Source organism: Paroedura picta, chromosome 2 (genome assembly GCF_049243985.1).
Source record: "Paroedura picta isolate Pp20150507F chromosome 2, Ppicta_v3.0, whole genome shotgun sequence".
Taxonomy (NCBI): Eukaryota; Metazoa; Chordata; class Lepidosauria; order Squamata; family Gekkonidae; genus Paroedura; species Paroedura picta.
The window spans coordinates 147,683,009-147,706,616 of NC_135370.1; the positions used below are offsets into that span (position 1 = coordinate 147,683,009).

Genomic DNA, 23,608 nt, shown 5'->3' on the forward strand with positions numbered 1-23,608 from the left:
CCCATCAGACGCTCCATCATTAAGAAGCAGCATTATGCTGTTGCGGTACCTGACTCCATGAGGACCAATGGCACTTACACTGTATGTTCCTCTAATGCATTTCTAGGCACTTCATAAGACCATAGCATCTACTGCAGATGGTCATGCATGAGTTGACTGAACACACAGGGGAGAACAGGCATGGCACCCCCACCCCTGCACAATTGCTGAGTCATCTGCATGGAGTAAACATGTGCAGGAACATGTGCACAAGCACACTCCCTCTCCATGATCAGCAGCATTCAGAGAGCAGCACCATTATTCACCGAGGGGGGTATGTGCAGAGACTTCAGCAGCACATTCACTCCATGCAGATAACTCAGCAATTGCACGGAGGGGGACAGGGCAGGCATGCTCATGCCCTGATTTCCTCCCCGTGTGCACGTGCCTTGGTCATCTGTACAAGGCTCAGGATGAAACATGAATAGCATGAAGAGCAGAGACAGGAGAGCTGTGCTACTGCATGTCCAAAAAAGAAGGAGAAAATATTCAAAGGGGACATGGAATATTATTTTGCATCTCAAAAGTGGCTTGCTGCATTCTGAGCTTTAATGTCCTTTTCAATGATAGTTTTTCAACTTTGTCAAAAGAGATAAGGTTTTCTTTCTTCACTTGATTTTTATGGGAACCAAACAGTAAATCCACAGTTTTCAAGCCTCCTTCTGCGCTTTTATTGAGGCGGCTGAATTAAATGTGTGTCATGAAAGGAAGGGGCATGGGATGATAGGCATTGCTAGGTTACCATTCCTACGATCCGCGATCTGCAAAGCAAGCAAGAATACAGTTGTTATTTTTAGTATTCAAATAGACTTTTGATGTTTAAAGAGCTTATGCCATGGTGACTAAAGCAAACCTCCACATTCAGAGGCAGCAAACCTCTGCGTACCAGTCATAGGAGGCCTTGGCCCGAAAGTCCTGATTGCTGGCTCTCTGCATCTACTGGCTGGCCAGTATATGAAACAGGCTGCTGAACTGGATGGAACAGAAGTCTGATCCCGCAGGGTTCTTCTTATGTCCTTCGCTTCATATATATTCTCTTGTCAGGTATACAGGAGACAACCCTGTAAAATGGGATGAGGAAGGAGGCAGAGAGAGGGTGGCTAAGGTCATTTGGAGAGTTCATAAGGGAGATGAGATTTGCCCCAGGCAGCCTCTGAGATCACATCATTCTCTAGGGCTGCCAGTTCTGGGTTGGGAAATACCTGACTTTGGGGGTGGAGCCAGGAGTGGGTGGGATTTGGGGAGTATAATGCTATGAAGTCCATCCTCCAAAGCAGCCATTTTCTCCAGGGGAACTGACCTCTGTTGCTTTAATTCCAGCGGATGCCCTGAGGTCTGGCATCCCTATCATTCTCCTAGCCATTGGGCCACATGTCAACAATGTAAAAAGTTAACAGAACAAAGTTAAGACTAGTGGAACCTTTAAAACCAACCAAGTTTTGGGTATAAGCTTGTGCACACGTGCTTCTCCAGACATATTGAAACAGAAGTCATCAACCATTAGATATACCTAAACAGTGAAGAGGGTTTTACTAGAAAGGGCTAGAAATCAGAGTCAAGATGCATAAGTAACTGAGCAGTAATTATTGCTAAGATTATATTAGGGTGAGTGAAAGACCTGTGAATAGGAGCAAATTAGCATGCAGCACAATAAAGGAGTTTAGAACAGATGCAAAAACTGAATTATTTTTGTATGTGTAATGAGATAGTAACAGAGTTCAGAATAAAACTTTGTTGGTCTTAGAATTACCACTGGACTCAAACTTTGTTCTGTTGCTTCAGACACAGTTACCCACCCACATCTAAGATTAACAGTCACTGATGTGAAGGATTCTCCAGTAGGCATTCTGAAATACTAGCCTGGGCAATTGAATGGAATTTTGAGAAACACAACGGGCACATTTCTGTGGTTCTCAATGATTGTCCTGAAGATCCCTGGAGTTTTAAGAGAGACTTGTTGGTAACACAAGGCATGGGGCAAAGTCATTTTTAGTGCTATCTGAAACAGAATTGCACACTTCCAAGCCCACTGACAAAACCCATGGATTTAGAAGGATGTGATTTTGGTTTGGATTGAATGGTTAGGGTGCTGAGACACCCTTTTCATCCCCATGTACACTGCACACAGAAGTTTTCTGCATGTCACTTTACATCCTGGCCCAAGTCCAATGCAATAATGGAGCTGCCTTTAATTGGAGCATCACTTAAACCTGACCTTCAAAAAACCTTTTGGAATCCACAAGCTCCTGTATGCCACAAAACCCATGTTGTTTTTGTTTATTTTACTCCATGCAATTTTAATAACTGCATGTTAACGATGGAGCCAGAAATTCATTCAGAGAAGCATTACCTTAATAATAGGCGTAAGCACTTACCGCACATAACCTGAAATTAGCATCGCTGGAGCTGAAAGCATTTTTCATTTCTATCGTTTTCTGGAATGCCCGCTTACCTACTAAATGCAGCTTGTACCATGCAACCCTGATGGATGAAGCGACATGCTTGTAAACTGATGTATTTATATTGCTTGCTGAAGAAGAAGAAAATCTGTCATTGCCACAGTAATGCAGCAGGATAAGATTTAAAACTAAGCTGATATTCTCCAATCAGTTCTGCAAAGCTCCTGTCAGAGGCTTTTGATTTTCATTTCTCAACTAGGGAAAACAGTGATATGTCATAGTGCTGATCTATATATTAAGCAATTTGCTCAGCTCAGATGTAGGATTTGAGCCAAAAGGATGTTTTGAAATAAATATTTAAAATCCATATCCAGAATTGACTGACCACTTTTCATGCAAATTTGTGGCTTCACAAAGTGTGGCATCCATCTGGAACCCGGAGATGTTCTTGCTGACAGAAGTCCTTGTGAAGTATTAAAAACAAATACTTGTTGTGATGGCTTTCAACATATGAAAGGAATATTCTCAAAACTCAATCTCAAAATACCTTTTATGGCATCATAATGAATATTCTCATACAGAAGTGCTGAACACCTCAAAGGACTGTTCTAGAGTATTGCATTTCAACAACCTTGGCTGGGTTAATGTTACCCAGAATTCCATGAAATTAAGCCAAAATATAAGACAATGATCCAACCACAGTTTATCCCTTTTGTCCTTTGAAACGGGTTTCAAATGTAGTTACAATTGGCTGGATTTTGCTCTAAATTTAGAGTGTAAAAACTTGATATGTAGTCTGAAGCATCATAAGACAAGGGCTTGGTTCAGACATACAAACAAAACATTATCTCACTGCAACCCAAAATGCCACCCAAAATGCCGCTGCCAGGGAGCATTTTGGTCTGCAGTGAGAGAGCACAGATGACCAAGCTGTGTTTCATGAATGGAGAGGCCCATGGAAACACTGCTGGATCCAAGAATATGGTTCCATCTGGCATACAGACAAGGACATCCTGGATCAATCTTTTCTTGTGCTCCAGCAGTGCCATTTATACAGTCCCCAGCTACAGACATGCCAGGCCAGAGTGAGGACACTGAAATGAATATTTGCTGATGCAAAACCAGATCTGAGGGAATGTGAGCCACATCCTGATTTCACAATTTAATCACAGTCAAAATAAAACATGGTTTCATATTATGTCTGAACTGAACCAATACGTTCCTTGAACAGGAAATATATATAATTATCAGCAAAGAATACTTAATCAAGATATTTAGCCTTGCAGCACCTCACGTTTGGTCTCCACGATGTGAACAACGGTGTTGCTCAGAAGAGAAGATAACATTTTTTTTAAATTAAAGATGGGCAATCATGAAGGACTCCTTGGGCAAGTGCTGTACAGAAGATAGTTAGAAGAAAAGGAGCTACTGAACATTTGCTGATTTCCATGTGTGAGAGATTGAAACAGATGTTGCTTTCAAAGGGAGAGATTCCAAAACAGTCGAAATGAATGTTTTAGCTCATTACTTTTGTAGCGTATGCCTAAGGAGAATTCAGTGATACTGAAAGAGTTTGCAGTGGATTTTAATAGGTTGTGGGGAAATGGCATCCTTACAGTAAAGTGAGCTAATTAGACCTGAGCTCTGAAAAAAGATTTCATTTGCCTAATTTGTAAGGAAACCAGCCACTGCTGAAGATTGAGGTGTAGTCTATGGTTGCCAACTCTGGCTTGAGAAATTCCTGGAGATTTTGGGCAGAGTGCCTGGGAAGTAAGGTTGCCAACTACCAAATGGGGACTGGAGTCCTGATCTCCAGGCTACAGCAATGCGTTATCCTGAGGAAAATGGATGCTTTGGAGGATAGCCTTTGAGGCATTATATTCTTCTGACATCCCTCCCCTCTTCAGATCCCAGCCTCCCCAGAGGCCACCTCCCCCAAACCTCCAATAATTTCCTTGGAGTTGGCAACCCTACTGGAAAGGGTGGAGTTTGGGGAGGGAAGGGAGCTCAGCATGGAGATGATGCCATCAATTCCACCCTCCAAAGCTGCCATTTCCTCCAGGGAACAGATCTCTGTAGCCTGGAAACTGGTATTAATCCTGGGAGGTTTCCAGGCCCCACCTTAGGGTTGGTAACCCTAGTGAAGGCCCAAAACAGGCAACTATTTTAATTAGTTGACTAAGAAAAGGCAACAAGCAGCAAAGGCAAATTAACCAGGTGGTTTTTGGTCCACTGTTCCTCAGAGAGTCTTGTTTCAGGAAACAGAGGGCCATTCCACACGAGTTTAATATAGCACTAGTCTTGCATTTTGTTTTCACCACTAAAACTACGTTCCGCATGACGTCGTGAGCAATCTGCAACACTCCTGCAACACTAGCGCCAAAATCGCTTCATTGTAGCGATTTCCGGGGAATCGGGAAAAGTGGATTCACCCTCAGAAAATCACTACGCTCTTGCCAACAACCTGCAACACTTGCGAAAAAGACATGTGCATTCTCAATGTAGCAGTTGCAACAAAGTCCCTCCCCCTGGCTCTCTCTTCCGAACTTCCGGCAAAGCGATCGCCATTTTTTTTCCTCGGAGTGGGGAAAGCAACGAACCAGCGAGGCTTCTCCGGCTACAGTCCCTCCACAGAAGTGCTTTAAAGCTCCCCTAAGTCCCCAAGCACAACACAGCCCCCTGTTCGCCAGTTCCCTTTAATTTTGACCAAAAATCGCGCCCTTGCGGGGGGGGGATTTTTTTTTCCACTCAGGGGAGCGTGGTAATGATGAATTGCCAGCTCACAAGCCAGCTAGATGGGTCTCTATGTTGTGAAGAATCAAGGCATATTCGTTGCAATGTGTGTGTTTTTTTAAAAAAAACTGTGCTTAAAGGGAAAGGGGCTTTTCGGGAGCATGATAACAACCGCCCATTGGCTGTTCTGTTTGATTGACGGCCAGGGGCAGGAACAAGCACAGAAAAAAAATCACTTCCTTTCTAGCGATTCCTGTGAGACCGGAAACCTGTGGGGAATCAATGAAACGCTACTGGATTCCAATACAAATGAAGGTCTGCAGAACGCCAAGATTCCACTAGTTGAAATAGCGTTTCTGCTTTATGAAACCAATTGGCAACATTAGTCCTTGTGCGGAATCGCCCAGAGATTCAGAACTGAACTTTTAAATTAACACATCTAAAAATGGAAATGTTGAAATATGCAAGATCTGTACTATGCAAGATTAACATCATATAAAGAATATATCCTACAGGGGGCACCGGAGGAGATGTGTAGTTAGCATATATAGATAGGAACTTCCTGTTATTTTTCAAATAATTTCCTCCTATGTCCTCATTGGCTCAACTGGAGATTCCCTGCTCCTTTCAGCACTGATTGCCTCCAATATAACACAGGTAGACAGTTAGGTCATAGATGTTAAACTATTGTATTCTTTAAGAAGCCAGCGCTTAACCCCTTTTTTTGCATATTTAAACTGCCAACAGAAAAAAAGGTTTAAATACCAGTTCAGTTTATTATGGCTGCCTAGCCAGTTTGAAAAGGAATACAAAAAATTGTTCACCACATGATAATTAAAACTGCAAATAGTTTCAAGAAAGTATAATTCAATAATCATTCGTAAACAGAGGGGGGAAGAAAGAACTGGGACTAGGGCTGATTCTGCACTTACTTTTTCTTTTCCGCTGTGGATCCTGCTGAATTCAGATCAATTTGAACCTGGGTCTTTCTCCTTCCTCCCACCCACCACCCCCACCCCACCACCCCATTGAAGCAGAAAGGCTTCTGCACTTGAAGCCCAGAGTGGGAGGGGGGAGGGGGAGCAGTGGTCACAAAGCTGAACTACCTTTCCTGAACTGGTGGGGGGCAGGGGTGGGTGACTCCATCTGGCACTAGTGCTTTATTTCTTCTCTTTTGACTACCAAGCCAGCAGCTGCCTCTCAAAGAATGAGGCAAATCTCTGCTGAGTGAAGTGTGGGCGAAAGCTCATGCCTTGAATAAATCTTTGTTGGTCTTAAAGGTGCTATTGGACTCTATTTTTGTTATGCTACTTCAGACCAACATGGCTATCCACTTGAATCTATCCTTGAGTGCAGTCACTTTAAAACAGGAAGGGAAGCCTTGCAACCGAGAACCAAGAAGTCTTTGAACTGATGCCCTGGCCAATCAGGGAATATTGCTTTCCTACGAGGCATAGAGCAGTAAGGTAATTCACAAAAGGAGAAATCTACACTTATACTGGTTGCGGTTTTTCAAATATCGAGGCTTATATCCACTCTTAGATATTATGGGGGGAAGGCAGGGTCACCGCGGATCAATCATGCATGTTGCAGAGGGAAAATTTAAAGGGCCCAAAATCAAAACGGAAATCAAAGTCAGTGAAGATGGGAGGGATTTATTTTGACTGGGAGTGGATAAAAAGCCTCATGCAGACTTGGCCAAGGACAAAACTCAGAAGAAGGAGGAGGAGCAGGAGGAGGAGGGAGGGGGAGGAGTTGGTTCTTATATGCCACTTTTCTCTACCAGGAGTCTCAAAAGCGGTTTCCATTTGCCTTCCTTTTCTTGTCCCCACAACAGACACCCTGTGAGGTAGGTGAGGCTGAGAGAGCCTCAGGGTAGTTTACATGGAACTGGAGAAAAATAGTACAAATGACATGATAAATTGAACAACAGCAATACAGTCATAAAGGTAGAACAATATAATAATGGTAAGAACATCCATTTAACTATAACATACTGACAGGCCTGTGGGATGGATATATCAGTGGTCAATGGAAGGTGATTGAATTCAGGTTGACCTCAACCATATTCCTGGTGGAAGAGGAGTTTGCAGTCCCTGCGGAAATGTTTAAACTCCACTAGGGCTCTAATCTCCTCTAGGAGCTCATTCCACCAGGCGGGGACCAGGATGGAAAAAGCTTTGGCCCTAGTTGAGGTCAAGTGAGCTTCCTTGGGGCCAGGGATCACCAGGCAGTTGGTAGTAGCAGAGCATAAGGCTCTTTGAGGGGTGTAGGCAGAGAGGCGATCCCTTAGGTACACTGAGCCCGGACCGCAGATGGCCTTAACTTTAAGCCTAATCTGCAATTCGACTGGAAGCCAGTGCAGTTATTGAAGCATGGGCCAAATGTGTGACCTCAGTGGTGTTACTGTGAAGACCCTGGCCACAGTGTTCTGGACCAGTTGCAGTTTCTGGATCAAGTTTAAGGACAGGTCTGCATAGAGCGAGTTACAAAAGTCTATTCTAGAGGTGACTCTTGCATGGATCACTGTATCTAGGTGTTTTGGAGCCAAGTAGGGAGCTAGTAGTTTAGCTTGGTGAAGATGGTAGAATGCCAGCCGTGCTGCTTGGGTGACCTGAGACTCCATAGAGAGGGAGGCATCTAAAACCAGAAATTAGCTGCATAAAATCTTGCACAAGTGGAAACACAAGTAGGGAAACGATAAGTCTGACTTAGCACAAGCAGCCACCACTATCTTTTTCTTGTTCTAGCAACAGCTCTAGTGTAAGCAGACATTTTGCACTGGATCCAACGCAATGTCTGTTTAGTTTGATGATAGCCTTCATAGTACATATATTAAACTTTTTAAACACTGTCCTCTACTTTTGTGATCCAGCTTTAACCCAGCTCTGTTACAGCTTTTCATTATACTTCTTCCATCCATATCTATAATGCTGCTTTATTGCATGTAGTAGTGCATTTTCTAATTTTCTTAGTTTTTTATACTATACTGTTCCAACGGCACTGTTTTAATGACAGAACATAGTTGGAGTCCAGTGGCACCTTTTAAAACATCAAAGTTGTACTCAAGGCATAAGCTTGCACACTTCCTCAGATATAATGAAATGAGTTACCAGTCCAGGTAGAGAGCGAGCAGTAAATTAGCATACAGCATAATTAAGATGTTTAACAGATTCAAGGACCAAACAGGAGTAACAAGCTAAGTTTCTAGGCTTACCACTTGTTTGGGTTTAATTCCAGGAGAACACCTAGCAAAGAAAATAAATATGTCAAAATCAGAGGTTAAAGGACAAATGTATCCTTAATTGTGGACTGCTGGGAGTCATTAACTACCTTCACGCTCACTCCGCCTCCTCTCAAGCATGGAAGCATCTTTACAGCATCGCCTTTGAAGTGGAGCAACCTGAATCTACATTTTAATGGTAATCTGTCTTTAGTACCAGCTAGATAGGTAGACTATACATTAAGTAAAAAAATTAATTTGTCTAAGTAGCTTTCAGAAGTTCATTCTTGGCTCTGTTCACTAAAAGTGTGGACTGTTTCACAGTCATCTCTTTCTCTCTCTCTCTCTCTCTCTCTTAATGGGAATTGGCTACCACCTCCCCTACCTTGCTTCTAATTTCAGCAGCTTTCAGGCTGGGAGTCCTTGTAGGAGGAAGAGGCACAGGATCCTCAATTCTCTGGAAAATTTCATTCCAACACTGAAAAGTAGAGTCCCAAAGTTTCATAATCTCCCTGATCACTGTGGGTATGATGAACTACTCTTCTAGGAAAACAGTGAGAAGATAATAAGGCCTGCTGAGATGATAATTCTACCAGCACCCCAGTTTTCTATCCCATTGGCAACTGAAAGCACGACACAAACATTTTAAAGAAAACAAGCTTGCAAGCTTATAGTCCAAGGTTAAAAGGCACAAGTGCTACAGAGAATAAGAAAGGGGAGTAAACAGAATCTGGTCGAAATGATATCTTGTTCGGTAATTTATTTTTCTAATCAAGAGATTTTGTTTCTGAAGAATAAAAACAAAATGAAATATGTGTGATGTGTCTTCACAGTAAGAGAGGAACAGCTGCTATTTTGGCACCAAAGACTGATGTCATTTACTGGCTTATTTCAAACATGCTATTGGTTGCTATGGTATCCAGGCATGTCTGACACAATTGTTCAAAAGCAACAAAGGCCTCAGCAATTTGTCTCACAGCATAGCAAATGGTTTCTATATTGTTGTGTGGCTTCGTGGCCTCCCTTTCGGCGGGCCTTACAGCAACACAGCTTGGAGTAATGCGTTGCACACGTTCAGTTGTGCAAAGAGAGGTTCTTGCTTCAAGAAAGAGCATGCCCTCTCAGGTTGAAGCTAGCATCCATTTCTCCCAATTGCTTTTTGAGTTATCTTAAGTCCTTCTCAGCTACATCCCTGGTTGCTGTCTGCATTCCCAACTGATCCCCCCAATACAAGCAGTCACTACGTTGTCTGGCCAGGAATAACACACACCCTTTACTCATGCAGAATACATGCGTTGCTTTAGTACATCCAGACTAACCACTGGAGTTTTCTGGGTTCTGGTGCATGCGTACAGAATCTATATGTACATACAAAATATATGTGCTTACCTGCTCAGACAATTGGCAACTGGGAGCATTGCCGGTGGTTCACCATCTCAAGATATGTGGTTGCCATACAAGGATATAACATTTTCAATAGTAGGGTTGCCAACCTCCAGGCAGGGCTCAGAGATCTCCTAGAATTACAACTCATCTCTAGACTATTGTAATCAGTTCCCCTTATGAAAATGACTGCCTTGGAGGGTAGACTCTATGGCATTATATTGTGCTGAGGTCCCTACACTCTCTTAACCCCACCTTTCCTAGGCTCCATTCCCCAAATCTCCATGAGTTTCCTAACCTGGAGCTGACAATCCTTACAAAGAGCTGTTTGTTCACTGAAACCTCTCTCTCATATGCTGATTTCACAACAGTTTATTACCTATATGGTCAAAAGCACATTCAGCCTGTACTAGAAGAAAGCATCAACTGGTACCAAAACTAGCAGGCCGCCCCTCAGCATGGGGGTCAAGAGATGATATTGCAGCAGCTTTCCAGTGTTTGCACAAGCTTCCCTTTTTCTTCTGGGTACACTTCCAGGCATTACTTTTGACCTACAATGTCCTTAACAGCTCGGAAACATCATCCCTAAGGGATCTGATCATTCCTTATGCCTCATCACATCATTTCAGATTGACCCCAAACTCCCATTTTAATAATGCATTCCCTGTGCCGAGAGAGAATGTCAAGTATATGTAAAGTGGAGTCCTCAGGAGCTCTCCTTCAACTGTCGAACTCCATTCCCCTGAAGACCAGCCAAAGATATGAGGCCTCAGTATCTTTCAGCTGTCTTGCAAACCCTTTTAATCTGGCCTAACTTGCGAGGACCAACAATGCAATTTTGAAAAGAGTTACAGTCTTCTAAGACCATCAAGTTTAAGAGACTCAAAAGCATGTAACTATGTTTAGGACTTCACTCTCCATTGACAAAAGGAGTTAAGATTTTCTACATTTTCTGTTTACCTGTTCTGGTTTTAGCAAGTTTATTTATTCCATTTTTAGATCTATTTGGACATCTATTATGTATTGTAATCGGTAGGCAAACAGAGTGACTAACAGAGTGAAATGGAAGCAAGAGGCAAGGACAGAGTAAGAAAATGAGTGTCCTTTAGAGGCTCTGGAGTTCTGAAACGATTTGAGTTTTAACTGTGTTTCAGCCGCTTGTTACAAGCACATAATCCTAGTGGGGTCTTGCTGAATGAGATGAGTCATCTGATAGAGCTTGCTATTGTCTGGAGCTTGAGGAGGAGCTACAGGTCTCCACTGCAAGCAGAGTTAATCAGAGGTGAGACTCCACAAAACACACAACAGCTTGTGGAGTGCCCAAGCACTTCACATGAACAGAGCAGCCAACAGAGTGAGTTTATTGTGGGAGTTTAATGGGGCAGTGTGAAGGGAAGCAAGAGGCAACCATAAGAGGCAGTTCTTCTTTAAACAAGATACAAAGGTGTTGTGTGAGCCCAGTGTTGGGCAGGACACTTAGGGGTGCTTCAGAGGCAGTGGATCTCTTGGAGGCACTGAGGGATCCGGTTGTCATGGACCGGGAACTACCTGATCTCCTGGGAGATGAGCATCTTGGGATCAGCCAGGCTGAATCCCAGCCCTATTACATGAAGCCCTGGGACAAGACACCCACCAGCCCTGAAGATTTACCAGAGGAACTCCTGATGGTGGTGCCGGCCATGGACGTTGGGTGGCAGAGGCAGCATAGCTAGTGGGGCTTAGCACAAGGCCTGGCCTGCCACCACTGCCCATCTTCCTTTCTATCTACTGGCATGCTCCCTGGGGCAGGACAAACAGATGTCATGTTCTTAGTCATTTCTGTTTTAGGAAGCACCAGTAGATGTGTTTCCATAATAATAAATGGATCATAAACTCAGCAAAATTATTTACTGTTAAACAGGACAGGACTAGTGTAAGGGTGTAAGGGTGCTTTGAACAACCTCAACAAAAGCCTTCCAAGGCAATATTGCCTTAGCCCTGTAACTGGGCATGACTGTAGCTATTCTGAATTCATTAGCTATGTAATTCAAAAAGGAAAGGAAGGGGAACACAGCCAAAGTTAGCAGTCTAATGCAGGAAAGTAGCTACCTAGTCAAAAGTACAGACATGTACACTTGGTATGATTCATTAATGAGCTCTGGGAACAATAACTGCATAAGCCAACGGGGACTAATGGAAGCATTAAATAGCTTCATTGCTCAAACACAACAGCATATGTGCAAAAGATGAACAAACTCTCAATAACTAAACAGTCTGTAAATGAAAGTACAACGCACAGGGAAGTTCCACATAAAAACAGGTGAGGGGGAATGATCACCCTGATTGCTTAAGGTGCTCCAAAGGTAGTGAAAATCCAGATCATGGCTGCAAGTCTGGAAGACACCTGTGTCAAACAGGAAAAGCCAGTTTAGACTTTAGTCTTCTCCCTGATGTGTTCTTTTTCCATAGCCGGGATTTATCTTTTCTTGGAGGCTGTTTCCACTGTTATCGGTTTTCTGCGGGTCTCCATATTAGCCTATGAAGGTCAGCTTTGCTTTTGTACCTGGCCATCTGCACATGTAATTCCCAGATCACAATACCGAGGATTTGCTTTCTTTTCATGCCCCTTTGCATGATCTTCAGAGCCCCATGCTCCTGTGTTTTTTTCAGAGGTGTGGGTGGGCAGCCCTGCCCCCTTCCTTTTTTGTCTTTTCTTTCTCCCACAAACTGCTAGTCTGCAGCCTCTCCCACAAACTCAACTGCTATCCTGGGGATGAGCTGGCAGGCGACAACAACATAGCTGGGCTGCCAGGAGGAAGCCCAGAGGGAGGCTGGAAGAGGGCAGCACCAGGAAGGACAGCAGGCACAGGAGGCAGGCTATGTGACCCCAGCACAGGTCTTCTTGACTGAGGCAGTCTAATGGGGACCTGGACAGAGACCAGGCTGCAGGCCCAAATGACATCAGGCTTACTGCAAGCTGCGGGGGGGGGGGGAGGGAAGGGCAGGGGGCCATGGAGAGTGCCAGAAATAGGGTTGCCAACCTCCAGGTGGGGCATGGAGATCTATTTTACAAGTGATCTCCATGCGATAGAGATCAGTTCCCCTGGAGAAAATGGATGCTTTGGAAGGGGGACACTGTAGCACTGTACCCTGCTCAGGTCCCTCCACCTCCCAGGCTCCACCCATAACCCAGGGCTGGCAACCCATAAAACAGACAGACCCAGGCAGGGCTGGCCTTATCCTGGGGGCAGCACTGACCAGCAGGAGGGCCTCTTGAGACCATGGGCCAGGTGAGGCCATGGCAAAGGGTAGCAGCAAGAAAGGTCATTGACCCAGGAGTTTAGAGTGAGACAGATTCCTACCCTTCCAGGAAGGGCATTGGAGAAGCCCAGGATGGGTCCACCCACAGATTACTATTTATTAGGCAGACACCTGTAGTTGCTAACAAATAGACAGAAAGTGGATCAAACGATGGAGAGAGGGTTGAGGGTGTTGTGGATCCATCCCCTCTCATCTTGGGCTCTCATGGAGCATTCTGGAGAAAGGGGGGGTGGAGGGCTTGCTCAGTCCAGACTCTGACCCCCAAAAGGCAGAGTCTCACAGGAACAAAAGCAATTTTGTATTTGTGTTGCTGAGGACAGTATTAGATACTGTCCTGTGAACAGTATTGGATCTATGATTTAAAAGCTCTAACTTATTATACTGCTTTGTTACAGCAATAGTGACACACCATAGGAATCATAACAAATAGAATACAAAATTCTATTATAACAGAGTGTTTAGATGTTCTGTTTTTATTTAGAAGTACTGTTTGAAAACCTGAAGTGCTTCCTTATTTCATCCCTGGGAGTCAAGCAGCTCAACAAATAAAAGAGTACTTCAGCCAATTACAAGTAGCGGGGGCTTCGAGAGGGTTCTAGTTTGCAGTTTGTCAGTGGAAACTACTTGTTATAACACTGCTGTGACCATTTGCAGTGCAAGGGAAGTGTCACTTACCCGGTTTGTGCATGCAGGTGAATGAAGTGAGAATGTTGGGGCAGAATTCTGAGGTGGCTGAATGGGTTGCCCTACTTCAGACTTCAGGTAATGGATTGTATTTTGGAATACTCTGCTACATGCAGGGCTGCCAAGAAGGAGGAACTAAGGAGCATGGAATTCTGGGAGCCTGGGCCGTTTTGGGATCTGGAAAACAGTAGAGGTGTAAATCTTCTAATTTGTACCTATAGCTCCAAGTAGGGCACATATATATGTGAGAAGGGGCTTAGAGGAAATCTTTATGCAGGGCTCATGCTAGCTATCAGCTAGTATTGACATATGGCCCAAATGGCCAGGTTGTGCTTGAAATCTAGACATGCCATATGTTGACCATTTGTCCTACTAGCAAGCCCAGATTCCAAGCTTTCATTTATTGTTTTAAAAAGCCTCTGGGTCAGTCTTTCTCAAAAGGGGTTTCATGAAACCCTGGGGTTTCTTGATAGCCTCAGAAGGGTTTTTCAATTGGATGGGAGTTAATTAAATTAATCAGGTGATATTAATATATATGGTTATGTTGACTCACTCCCCTTCCCAAAATGTCCAATGGTGGAGGCAATCTAAGGAGGCAGAGAACCTTTTATATAGGACTTACAGACTTTATATTATAATGTGGCTGAAATGGCTCACTTAGTAAGATGCTAGCCTTGGCATCACAAATTTGTGAGTTCAAGACTACCCATGGATCTATTTTCCCCTCACAGGAGATTTTTTTTAACTTTTGAAAAGCTCATGTTTTTTTTTAATTGTTTTAAAGAAATGCCTCCTTTGGTAAGTTTTTTTAAAGAAAGGAATCCAAGTGTAACCTGCCCCCTTCATTGAGGGGGGATGAATTACAAGTTCTCCCCCAGGATGGGAGAAAAAAGGTTGGAGACAAGAACAGAGAGATAGCAGCTCTGGGGAGCATTTCTCACACACCTACTCTACTGTGTGAAGCACATGTTGACAGTTAAAAAGGGAGGAGAAAGCAGCTAGAGGACAAGGTGGGCTGGTTCTTAGTTCTTCTGACAATAATGGTGAACCCTGTTTCTCACAACCCTTAAGTGGACTTATAAAGGTGGCTTATAAAGCAGAAAAAATGCTTTTACAGCATAGAAATGAGCCTCTTGTGGCGCAGAGTGGTAAGGCAGCCGTCTGAAAGCTTTGCCCATAAGGCTGGGAGTTCAATCCCAGCAGCCGGCTCAAGGTTGACTCAGCCTTCCATCCTTCCGAGGTCGGTAAAATGAGTACCCAGCTTGCTGGGGGGTAAACGGTCATGACTGGGGAAGGCACTGGCAAACCACCCCGTATTGAGTCTGCCATGAAAACGCTAGAGGGCGTCACCCCAAGGGTCAGATATGACTCGGTGCTTGCACAGGGGATACCTTTACCTTTACCTTTTTACAGCATAGAAGCTGTGAAAAATGAAGACAGTATTAAAATGGACAACCCAAAAGAAACAGTAGCTTTGAGACCACTCTCTACTTTCAAAGGCACTCACTAGTTTCAAAGGCAGCCCCTGTCAGAAACAGACCAATCAGCAGAGATTGCAGCACAATGTGGAAGATGCGTGGCTTCAGGGGGAGGTAGAAAATCCAGTCTAGGAATCACATCTGCTCAAGGAAGAATGTGTACCAAGTGTGCATTTTTCAGATAAAATGGAGAAAATCCACTCTTAGAAATCATTGGTGGGAATTGGAATGACTCTATGATTAAGCCTGAACATCTTTTCTTAAATGAGATGCGTACCATTCTCAAAGAATGAATATTATAGACCTAGATGAAGAAAGTTTGGATTTCCAACAAAGATTCCTTCTTGCTAGCAAGGCAAAGACCCTTTTGCTTGTCCAAAATGGATTTACAAAGTTGGATTCCAACAGTATAGTGATTTGCTCTTGTAGAATCTGCTCAAGTCAATTTTTGGTGCCTTACCTCCTTGGACTTTGGCATTATACATGAGATACCTGTCTCCTTTCTCCCCTCTCCCCCCCCCAAAAAAAAGTATTATAAGGTAGATGCCATCATATTCCATATTCAGATAACCTCTGATCTTGCAAAGTAAAACTGACATTCTCTCAGAAAAAAAATTGGAATGGCTAGAAAGGGGGGGGGTTACCATTGTTAAGAACCATTGGACATCACTGTTTTTAACACATTTCTTGTTTACTAAATTTCAAGGTGATAATCCTCCCTATTTAACACTAGACAGTGACCACTTGGTTGCTAAATTTCTGTCTATTTTCCTTTAGTAAACAATATTGTTCTTTTAGTCATTGCTCAAGATCATCTGATCATAAGAGCTCTGAAAAGGAAAGGAAGTACATATAGTGCAATTTTAGGATCAAATTAGCATTCTGATATAAACTATACATATTTGTTTCTGTTTGGTAAAATGGTTCATCTTGACTGCCCTCTTCATTCAGACTAGCAACTAGTAATCAACTAGTAAGTTGCCTTTGCAACTTACTGCTGGTGAAAGCAACTCAATATGTGCACCTTGAAACAGAGCATTTCTTTTTCTCCCCCTGGAAAAGGTCAACACACTGCACATATTCTAACTTTTCACTGCAACCAACAGATGTACCTATCAGCAATTCAAACACTGATTGAGTCATCTGTCTTGTGTCTCCACTCATGCTTCAGGCAAGCTGTCTGTTTTATTGTTTGAAAGCACTGTGTGAATATTTATTCATGCAAACATTCTCTGATTGATTAATTTATTTATAGAAAGCAAAAATCAAGGTGCAAAGCTGTTCCAGGGATGGGGTTGCTGTGACATCACAGGTGCCAGGCAATTAAGTCATGAACTACTACTGCAAAGTGACACAACAAAAAAGGCTGCCAGGAAGGGAACAGAAGGGTATATGCCAGTTGAAGATTCCTATCCTGCTCTTAGTCTCCCCACGCCCCCACGCCCCCCTCCACCAGGTTAGAGCACGAGATCCCCCTTCCCTTATGTTCTAAGAAATACAAGAAAGTAGAAGTGTCCCATTATGTCAGTCATTATAGGCGTAATTTCTATTGTGAATGTTTAGCAAATACCAAGAATACAATCAAGTCAAAATTAAATACATTTAATACCCAGTGATTAGACCCACACTTAGCACTTTTCCACACATTGGGCATTATAGTGTGAAGCCTGCTGGATGCCAAAGCGCAAGAATTAATCATGGCTCACTGGCAGTCCACACCTTTCAAGCTGTCTCACATGTTTCTGCCCACTTTTTGCATGTCTTGCACTCCTCACTTGCTGCCGGGAAAGCAAGAAAAAAACAACGCACCTTAATCTTGTTATGCTTTGGCCTGCCTACCACTGTCAATCACTTTGGGCAACCAATCCCCTCCCAGCATGGCTGATTGGCATATGAACTTGCAGCAATTTTTTAAAAATTATACGTATTCGTTTAAATGCATATACTCATATTCATAGAGGCACAGACAATCTGAATAGAAGATCCTCAGCTCTTGAAACGAACTCTTCAGAACCTGTTAGTCATTTAGCAGGATGGGATTTTCCTTTCTGCTCCTTGACAGTGGACACTGTTTTCCAAATTTCCACACTGAGGGAAGCCTGCCAATTATTTATTTATTTAGTTGCTCTAATGATTTCAACATGCAAAGGGTTTCTTCCCCCCTCCTCCACAGTCCCCACTCCTCCCCTGCCTCCTCCCCTTTTATTGAAAGGCAATTAGCATCTCTGTGCCTGAACCTGTTTCCCCCTCACTCCCGGATGTAGCGAGTAGTTTGCTGGACAGATGCGGGATGTTGGCAGCATCATGCGGAGTGGCCAGAATATAGCATCTTCCTGAGGTAAACATGATGCTACATTTATGGAAAGGCGGAAAGGCCCTTTAAGTTCTCCCACTAAAACCATTAGAACGCTGAAGTCAATATATGCTGCCAGGCCAGTTCTAATCAGTAAATGAATTCAACACACCCATTTCCTCGCACCAGGTTGTTGTTATTTTTAACTGCTGCAGTTTGGAGGGGGACTTAAAGTAAGACCACCGTGTGGAAGCAGCCTACGTGTGAAGACTTGCAACCGGAGAAGAACCTTGTTCCCACATAGGAAGGCTTCTTTCATTTGAGAGAAACATCAGACCTCACAGTGGAATGGCAGCATTAGACCAGGAATGGGAAGATGACTGTAAGCCGCTTTGAGCCTCCTTCAGGTAGGGAAAAGCAGCGTATAAGAACCAATTCTTCTTCTTCTTCTTCAAATATAACAATTTTAAAAACAATGCATGTTTATTAAGAAATAAGCTGAAATGAACTTGTATATAACTCAAATTTGTCTATGACATATTTTCTGATTTATAGCCCATTCAGTACAACTCTGAAATTTTATTTATTTATACTTATAGACTCTATAATTAAAGTATTATAGTTTCTCAAAGCAAATCTTTGATTTTTCTCTTAATTAATTAAAGAAAAGCATATTTTCAGTAATGGTAATTTGCTTACCTACCAAAAAGAAATTGTTAATTCATTAATTTGGGATTGAATTAACAGTTGTTAGTTTTTATTAGTCAATAGAAGGTAAGGCTTTTAGTTAAATCATGTCAAAGTAATGTAGCATCCAGGTGAGTGCCATTCTATGTAGTTTTTAGTGAAGCTTCAATGTTTTTGGAATCTGACATTTTTCCAGTCATCTGCGACAGACAAGAGCTGCAAAGTTCAGCCCACGTAAAACTTAAATGTGTAATCTTAGGCAAAACTAGAGGTTCAATGCCAGAGGTTATGAAGCTTGAAACCACAACCAAGATGCAGGTCAAAAGAAGGGATGATTACTTTTGGCATCACACCAAAACATTAACCAAGGGCCTTTAATGTATCTTTTTAGCTCTGTGGTCTGATTCTGGGTAGAAGTCTGTTTCATGTTTCGGTTTTTAAAGTAATTACTGGTTGTCATTTGCTGCCTCTTCATAGCAACTCTAGACTTCCTTGGTGGACTTCTCATCTGAGTACTAACCAGGACCAACCCTGCTTAGCCTCCAAAATTTGACAAGATCGAAGGTACGTTTTTAACCTGCAAGCTGCCTTGAGCAGGGCTTGGGAGAAGCAGCATATAAATACCCTGAACAGCTACATATTCAAGCAGCTGGAGCTGAAGCATAAGCAGAATGGATTCAGAAAAATGGTCAAAAGACAATCAGGCAGACAATTTCGTCAGCCCATCCATATCTCCTTTTACCCACGTGAGGAATTCTCAATGGATTATTCGATTGGGATCTAGTTACTCTGCAGCTATGCCTTTTCTTCAATTTTTCTTCAGTTCGCTCCTGCATCCCAAAAAAAAATCTCCCATCATTCCATTCATGCTGTGTGGTTTTGGTTTGCGCACGTGTGGTAACACTTCTGTGCATTAATGCAATGAAAATGTCAAACCTGCACACATCCAACATTTTCTGTGTCAGAAAAAGGTGCACCATCGGGCAGCATGTGTAGACATTTCCTTCGAAATAAAAGGGGTTCCTTTTCAGTTTTAAAAGTTACAAAGTAATGACACCAAAGTATACCTCTTATGATTTAACTCAGGCTTCTGCTTGCAGGCACTGGGAATGTCCAGGCGCAGACGCTGTCTCTCCAATGTGGGGGGACAAGCCCCTTCCTCACACACACCGGGATCCTCAGAGGCTTCTGCTTGTGAATACTGCAAGGCACCCGAGGGCAGAAGCTGCCTCTCCAGGGAAATGCCAATCACCACTTTGGGGCCAAGAGGCAAATTTCCTCCAGACCAGACTGGGCAGGGATTTGGGGGGGGGGGCATCCTCTGGAGATGGAATTGGGGTCACTGTGGGTGGGCAGGTAGTTGTGAGTTTCCTGCATTCTGAAGGGGGTTGGACTAGATGACCCTGGAGATCCCTTCCAACTCTATGATCCTATGATTTGGGGAGGTGGGGAGAGAGAAGTCCCTCTCCTCATGCACAGTCGGCTCCTCACAGGCTTCTGCTTGCAAGCACTGCAAAGCACCCAGGGGAGACAGGGGAAGGAACGTGGAGTCTTAATTTTTGACTTAAAGTTCACTTTCTGGAGCATTCCCAAAAAGCAAGTGCTATTGTTATTGCAAATTCGCATTGTAATGCAATAATGTTTGATACTTTAAAAAAATTAGAGGTGAGAGAGTATGGGTGGGAGGAAAGGCAGACAGCAGGCAGAGTTGATACGTATCTATGATAACATCACTTGAAGGTGGGAATGGAGGATGAAGCAGATTCAAATCCCCAAATTCCTCATTGGATAACCATGAATTGCCTTCCAAGGGGAGGGGGAGAAGTCATGGTTCCTGGGAATTCTAAAACCACAGAGAAAATAGAGATTGCTCCTTAAGAGCCATTTTTTTGTGTGTGAAAGGTGTGGTGCCTTAGCCGGGCACATGCAGGATCAGTCCAGATGAATGCACTCTTGGCCAGTAAGCCAAGTTCAAAGCTCAGAGAAAGAGTCAAGAGACCAGTCTGGGTCTTATCAGGAGCTATGGCAGACAAATTCCAAGAGAGAGCCGAAGGGGAGGTCAATAAATAAGCCAAGGTCACAGCCAGAAGAGCAGAGTTAGAGTCAAAGCAAGTCCACAATACCTAATCTGAGTCCGAGAAGCGTATCCAAGGTCACCAAGCCAGGAAGCAGTTGGGCAGAGCTTCGCTGAAGCACAGAGCAGTCAGGAAATGGGTCAAGGCAATGGGTGGGCTTGCACCCACGCTGAGAGCCAACTCTGCTTTGTTTAAGCAGTTGTAGATATCAGTGAGATAAGCACACTATATATAACAATATATAAACTCATAGTTTGGTGACTAAGTTAAATATAAATATCATTATTAACCTGTGAAACCACCACTGTGATTAAGGTAAACAATGTATCAGCAAAACAGAAAAATGTTCGGAACAATTTGAATTGTTGAATTTGAATTTGAACTTAAAAAGTTAAGTGCACCTGGTAGCTCAGTTGCTGTCTGTTAAGTTAGCCCCAGCTGGGCCCCATCTGACTTCATACCTTGCTCTGAGCCTGGCACTTTGACAGCATGCTGTTAAATCCGTCCTTCTGCGTTCCCTCCTGCGCTCTGGTGACGAGTCCGGACTGAGAAGGGGTGTTGCTTCTGGCTGAGGTGATGCTGGCACAGAGGGCATGGTGTCTACCTGGCTGGGACCTGGCTCTGTGTCCCTATCAGGGCTACGTGACTGCAGAAACAGTATACTCTGCAGGAGAAGTCTTAGTCATGGGGCATCTGGGGCAGTTGTTGTAGGCACTAACACGTATCCTTTAAACATGCAAAGCTACCCCTTCAGTTGATGAGAAAAGTCACATTGGAGGATTGGTACAGTGGAGCACATAGCAGTTTCACAGGGCCATTTCAAGACATGAAAACCTGAGGGAGGAAAGACTTGATCCATCACCCCCTTGTGACGCAGTTTAAATCAGGCACTTGCACTCCTGAGTTTTCAAAGGAAAAATACCAATAGCTCTTTTCATGGAACTCACAATGTCTCATGAAGATGATTTGGCAGAATGAAAAGGGAGCAGAGGAAGATTCCTGCAGGATAGGATCCAGCTTAGTGCATAGTGAACAGAGTTGCTGGAGCTGCACGTATCTAGTCCCAGCCAAATCCCTTGCAATAGTATTGATTGATTGTTGGTGGGAAGGTTCCTGCCTCCTATGCTGATAAACAGGCCCATTGAGACTGATGGGACAATTACCATATAGAGCCGGGAACCCAGCAGGTAGCACTCAATTCTTTATATAGCCAGGAATATGCATGCACAGAAACTTGCTTTCAGGCCTGTATTATCCTTATATCTGGATCAGAGAGAAAAAGTGGAGGTATCCACAGTCCATAAGATGCCATAAGGGCACTATTGGTCAAGACTTTATATAATGTCTGCAAAGCCAATGCAATGCAAGCCCTCCCTTGAGGATGCCTTGCAGGATCTGAGCTTTTAAGCCAGAAACTGAACAATGGGAGACATCATAATAGCTTTCAATTATATTTTTAAAAAGAAAATGACAATTAGCATTCTCTCTAACCACTTGTCACTGAAAAACTAATAATGGAATCAAATGAATGGAGGAAATGTTTAGGTTAAGTGGGGGGGAAAAACTTTCTAACTAGTAATGACATTCATGGGCTTAAAAAAAAGAAGAAGAAGCAAATTACCCATACTAAACAGTAGCATTTGTATAATTGAAAGATTTAAAAACAATTTTTGCCCAGAGTTATTTATTTGCATTGGCATGTATCCAGCCATCCTTGAACAGAAGGCATACAGAGTTTTCTCCCATTCCTGCAGTGCCTTTTGAGTCCCACTCCCAATAGGGATGTGGGGATCTATGGGGAGCAACAGCCATGTGGGTCCCTGGGCTGGAGGGAGGGAGGGCAGGGGGTGACATTGATCATATTCCTCACTGGATCTGTATTTGTGGAAGAAGAAGGAGGAGCAATTTCATCCCTTATCCTTCCTCTTTTCAGTCCACCCCCCCCCCCAATCCCCACAGCTATCCCTAGACTTGCCAAGCCTCTTGCTATAGCTACAGTAAAGCCACAGGGTTCTGGTGATTCCCAGAGTCCCCTGTTACTTCTCGAGTTTTTCCAGAAGTGGCATAGTGATATTATCAATGCCACCCCCATCCCTCCATGTCCCTGCCCCTAGTTCTCCCACTAGTACTTATTTCTCTGTCCTAGTTCCAGAGCCTTGGAAATAATCCTTCTGGGGGTTGGAGAGGGCTGCAGGAACAGAGAGGAATGCAGGAGAAAATGCTGCGTTCTGAGCACGGACTAATAGGATACATGCCAATGTTTCTAGTTTCAAAACGATGGGATGGGCCAAGAATGTTGGCAGTGTTTAAATATGCAAGGAGTTGAGCACCAGCTGCTTATAAGAATAAACTAGTTTTACTGAACATTGAAACAACTTTGTACCGAGACAGAGAGTCCTGGCAGTCTAACTGCCTGTTTTTCTGGAGGCAATTGGGAGCAAGTGTGCTCAAAAGAGCAGAACATCTCCAACCGAGCCAATCAGAAGGAGATTATTGGAGAAGTTCCTGATCTAAATATCCTAACTACACATCTCCTTCAGTGCCCCCTCTAGAATATTCATAAATGCTGTTGAGTCATACACACCACAGGTCTTGACTGTTCCAAAAATGTATAGGGTTGCCAGCTCTGGATTGGGAAGTACCTGGAGATTTTGTGGTGGAGTCTGAGAAGAGGAGAGTTTGGGGAGGGGAGGGCTTCAGTGCTACAGAGTCCACTTTACAAAGTGATCCTTTTCTCCAAATGAACTGATATCTGGAAATCAATTATAATAGCAGGAGGTTGGCAACCCTAGGCAAGCAACACTCACAGAATTTTCTTGATATTTTGCAAAATAATTTAAATAGTTTTAAATATGTGATTTTCTAGTCCTTCCAAGCTGGATTTAAAATTAACTGCTATTCCAAATTCACTTGTATTCTCTGATTATAATAGGAATTATAATTATAATAAATACAAAAGCCACAAAACCAATCACCTTGGTTCCCTGGGCTTCGCAAGAGGCTCAGCAACCTTGTGCGTTACTGGGAAAGCTTTGAATTAAGAATGAATGCTCTGGCCTCTGTAGAATAACCACGTCGCAAATGAGCACAATGGAATATTAACCTCAGGATTTCAAAAGAATAACAAGTCTGTTCAGATTCTTGCTAACTATTTAAGCCTTTCATTGAAAGACATTGAAAGAAACAAAAATGGGATGTTTCGTGTCATGCAGGAGAAGGGTATAATTACACAGAGATGTCAGTTATTTCCCAGTGGTACTGCATACCCTCCTTCCCATATGACAGGAAAGTGAGCGGTATTAAAGCTTGTCACT

General features: G+C 43.3%; 1 long non-coding RNA gene across 1 annotated transcript; it reads right to left on the reverse strand.

Moving 5' to 3' along the window:
- Positions 1-1,034: 1,034 nt before the first annotated feature.
- Positions 1,035-20,721, reverse strand: LOC143828819 (uncharacterized). Its single transcript, XR_013227902.1, has 3 exons — positions 20,696-20,721; positions 8,389-8,419; positions 1,035-1,100 (listed from the first exon to the last, which is right to left on the reverse strand). It is a non-coding gene; the product is annotated as an uncharacterized LOC143828819 (long non-coding RNA).
- Positions 20,722-23,608: the final 2,887 nt, after the last annotated feature.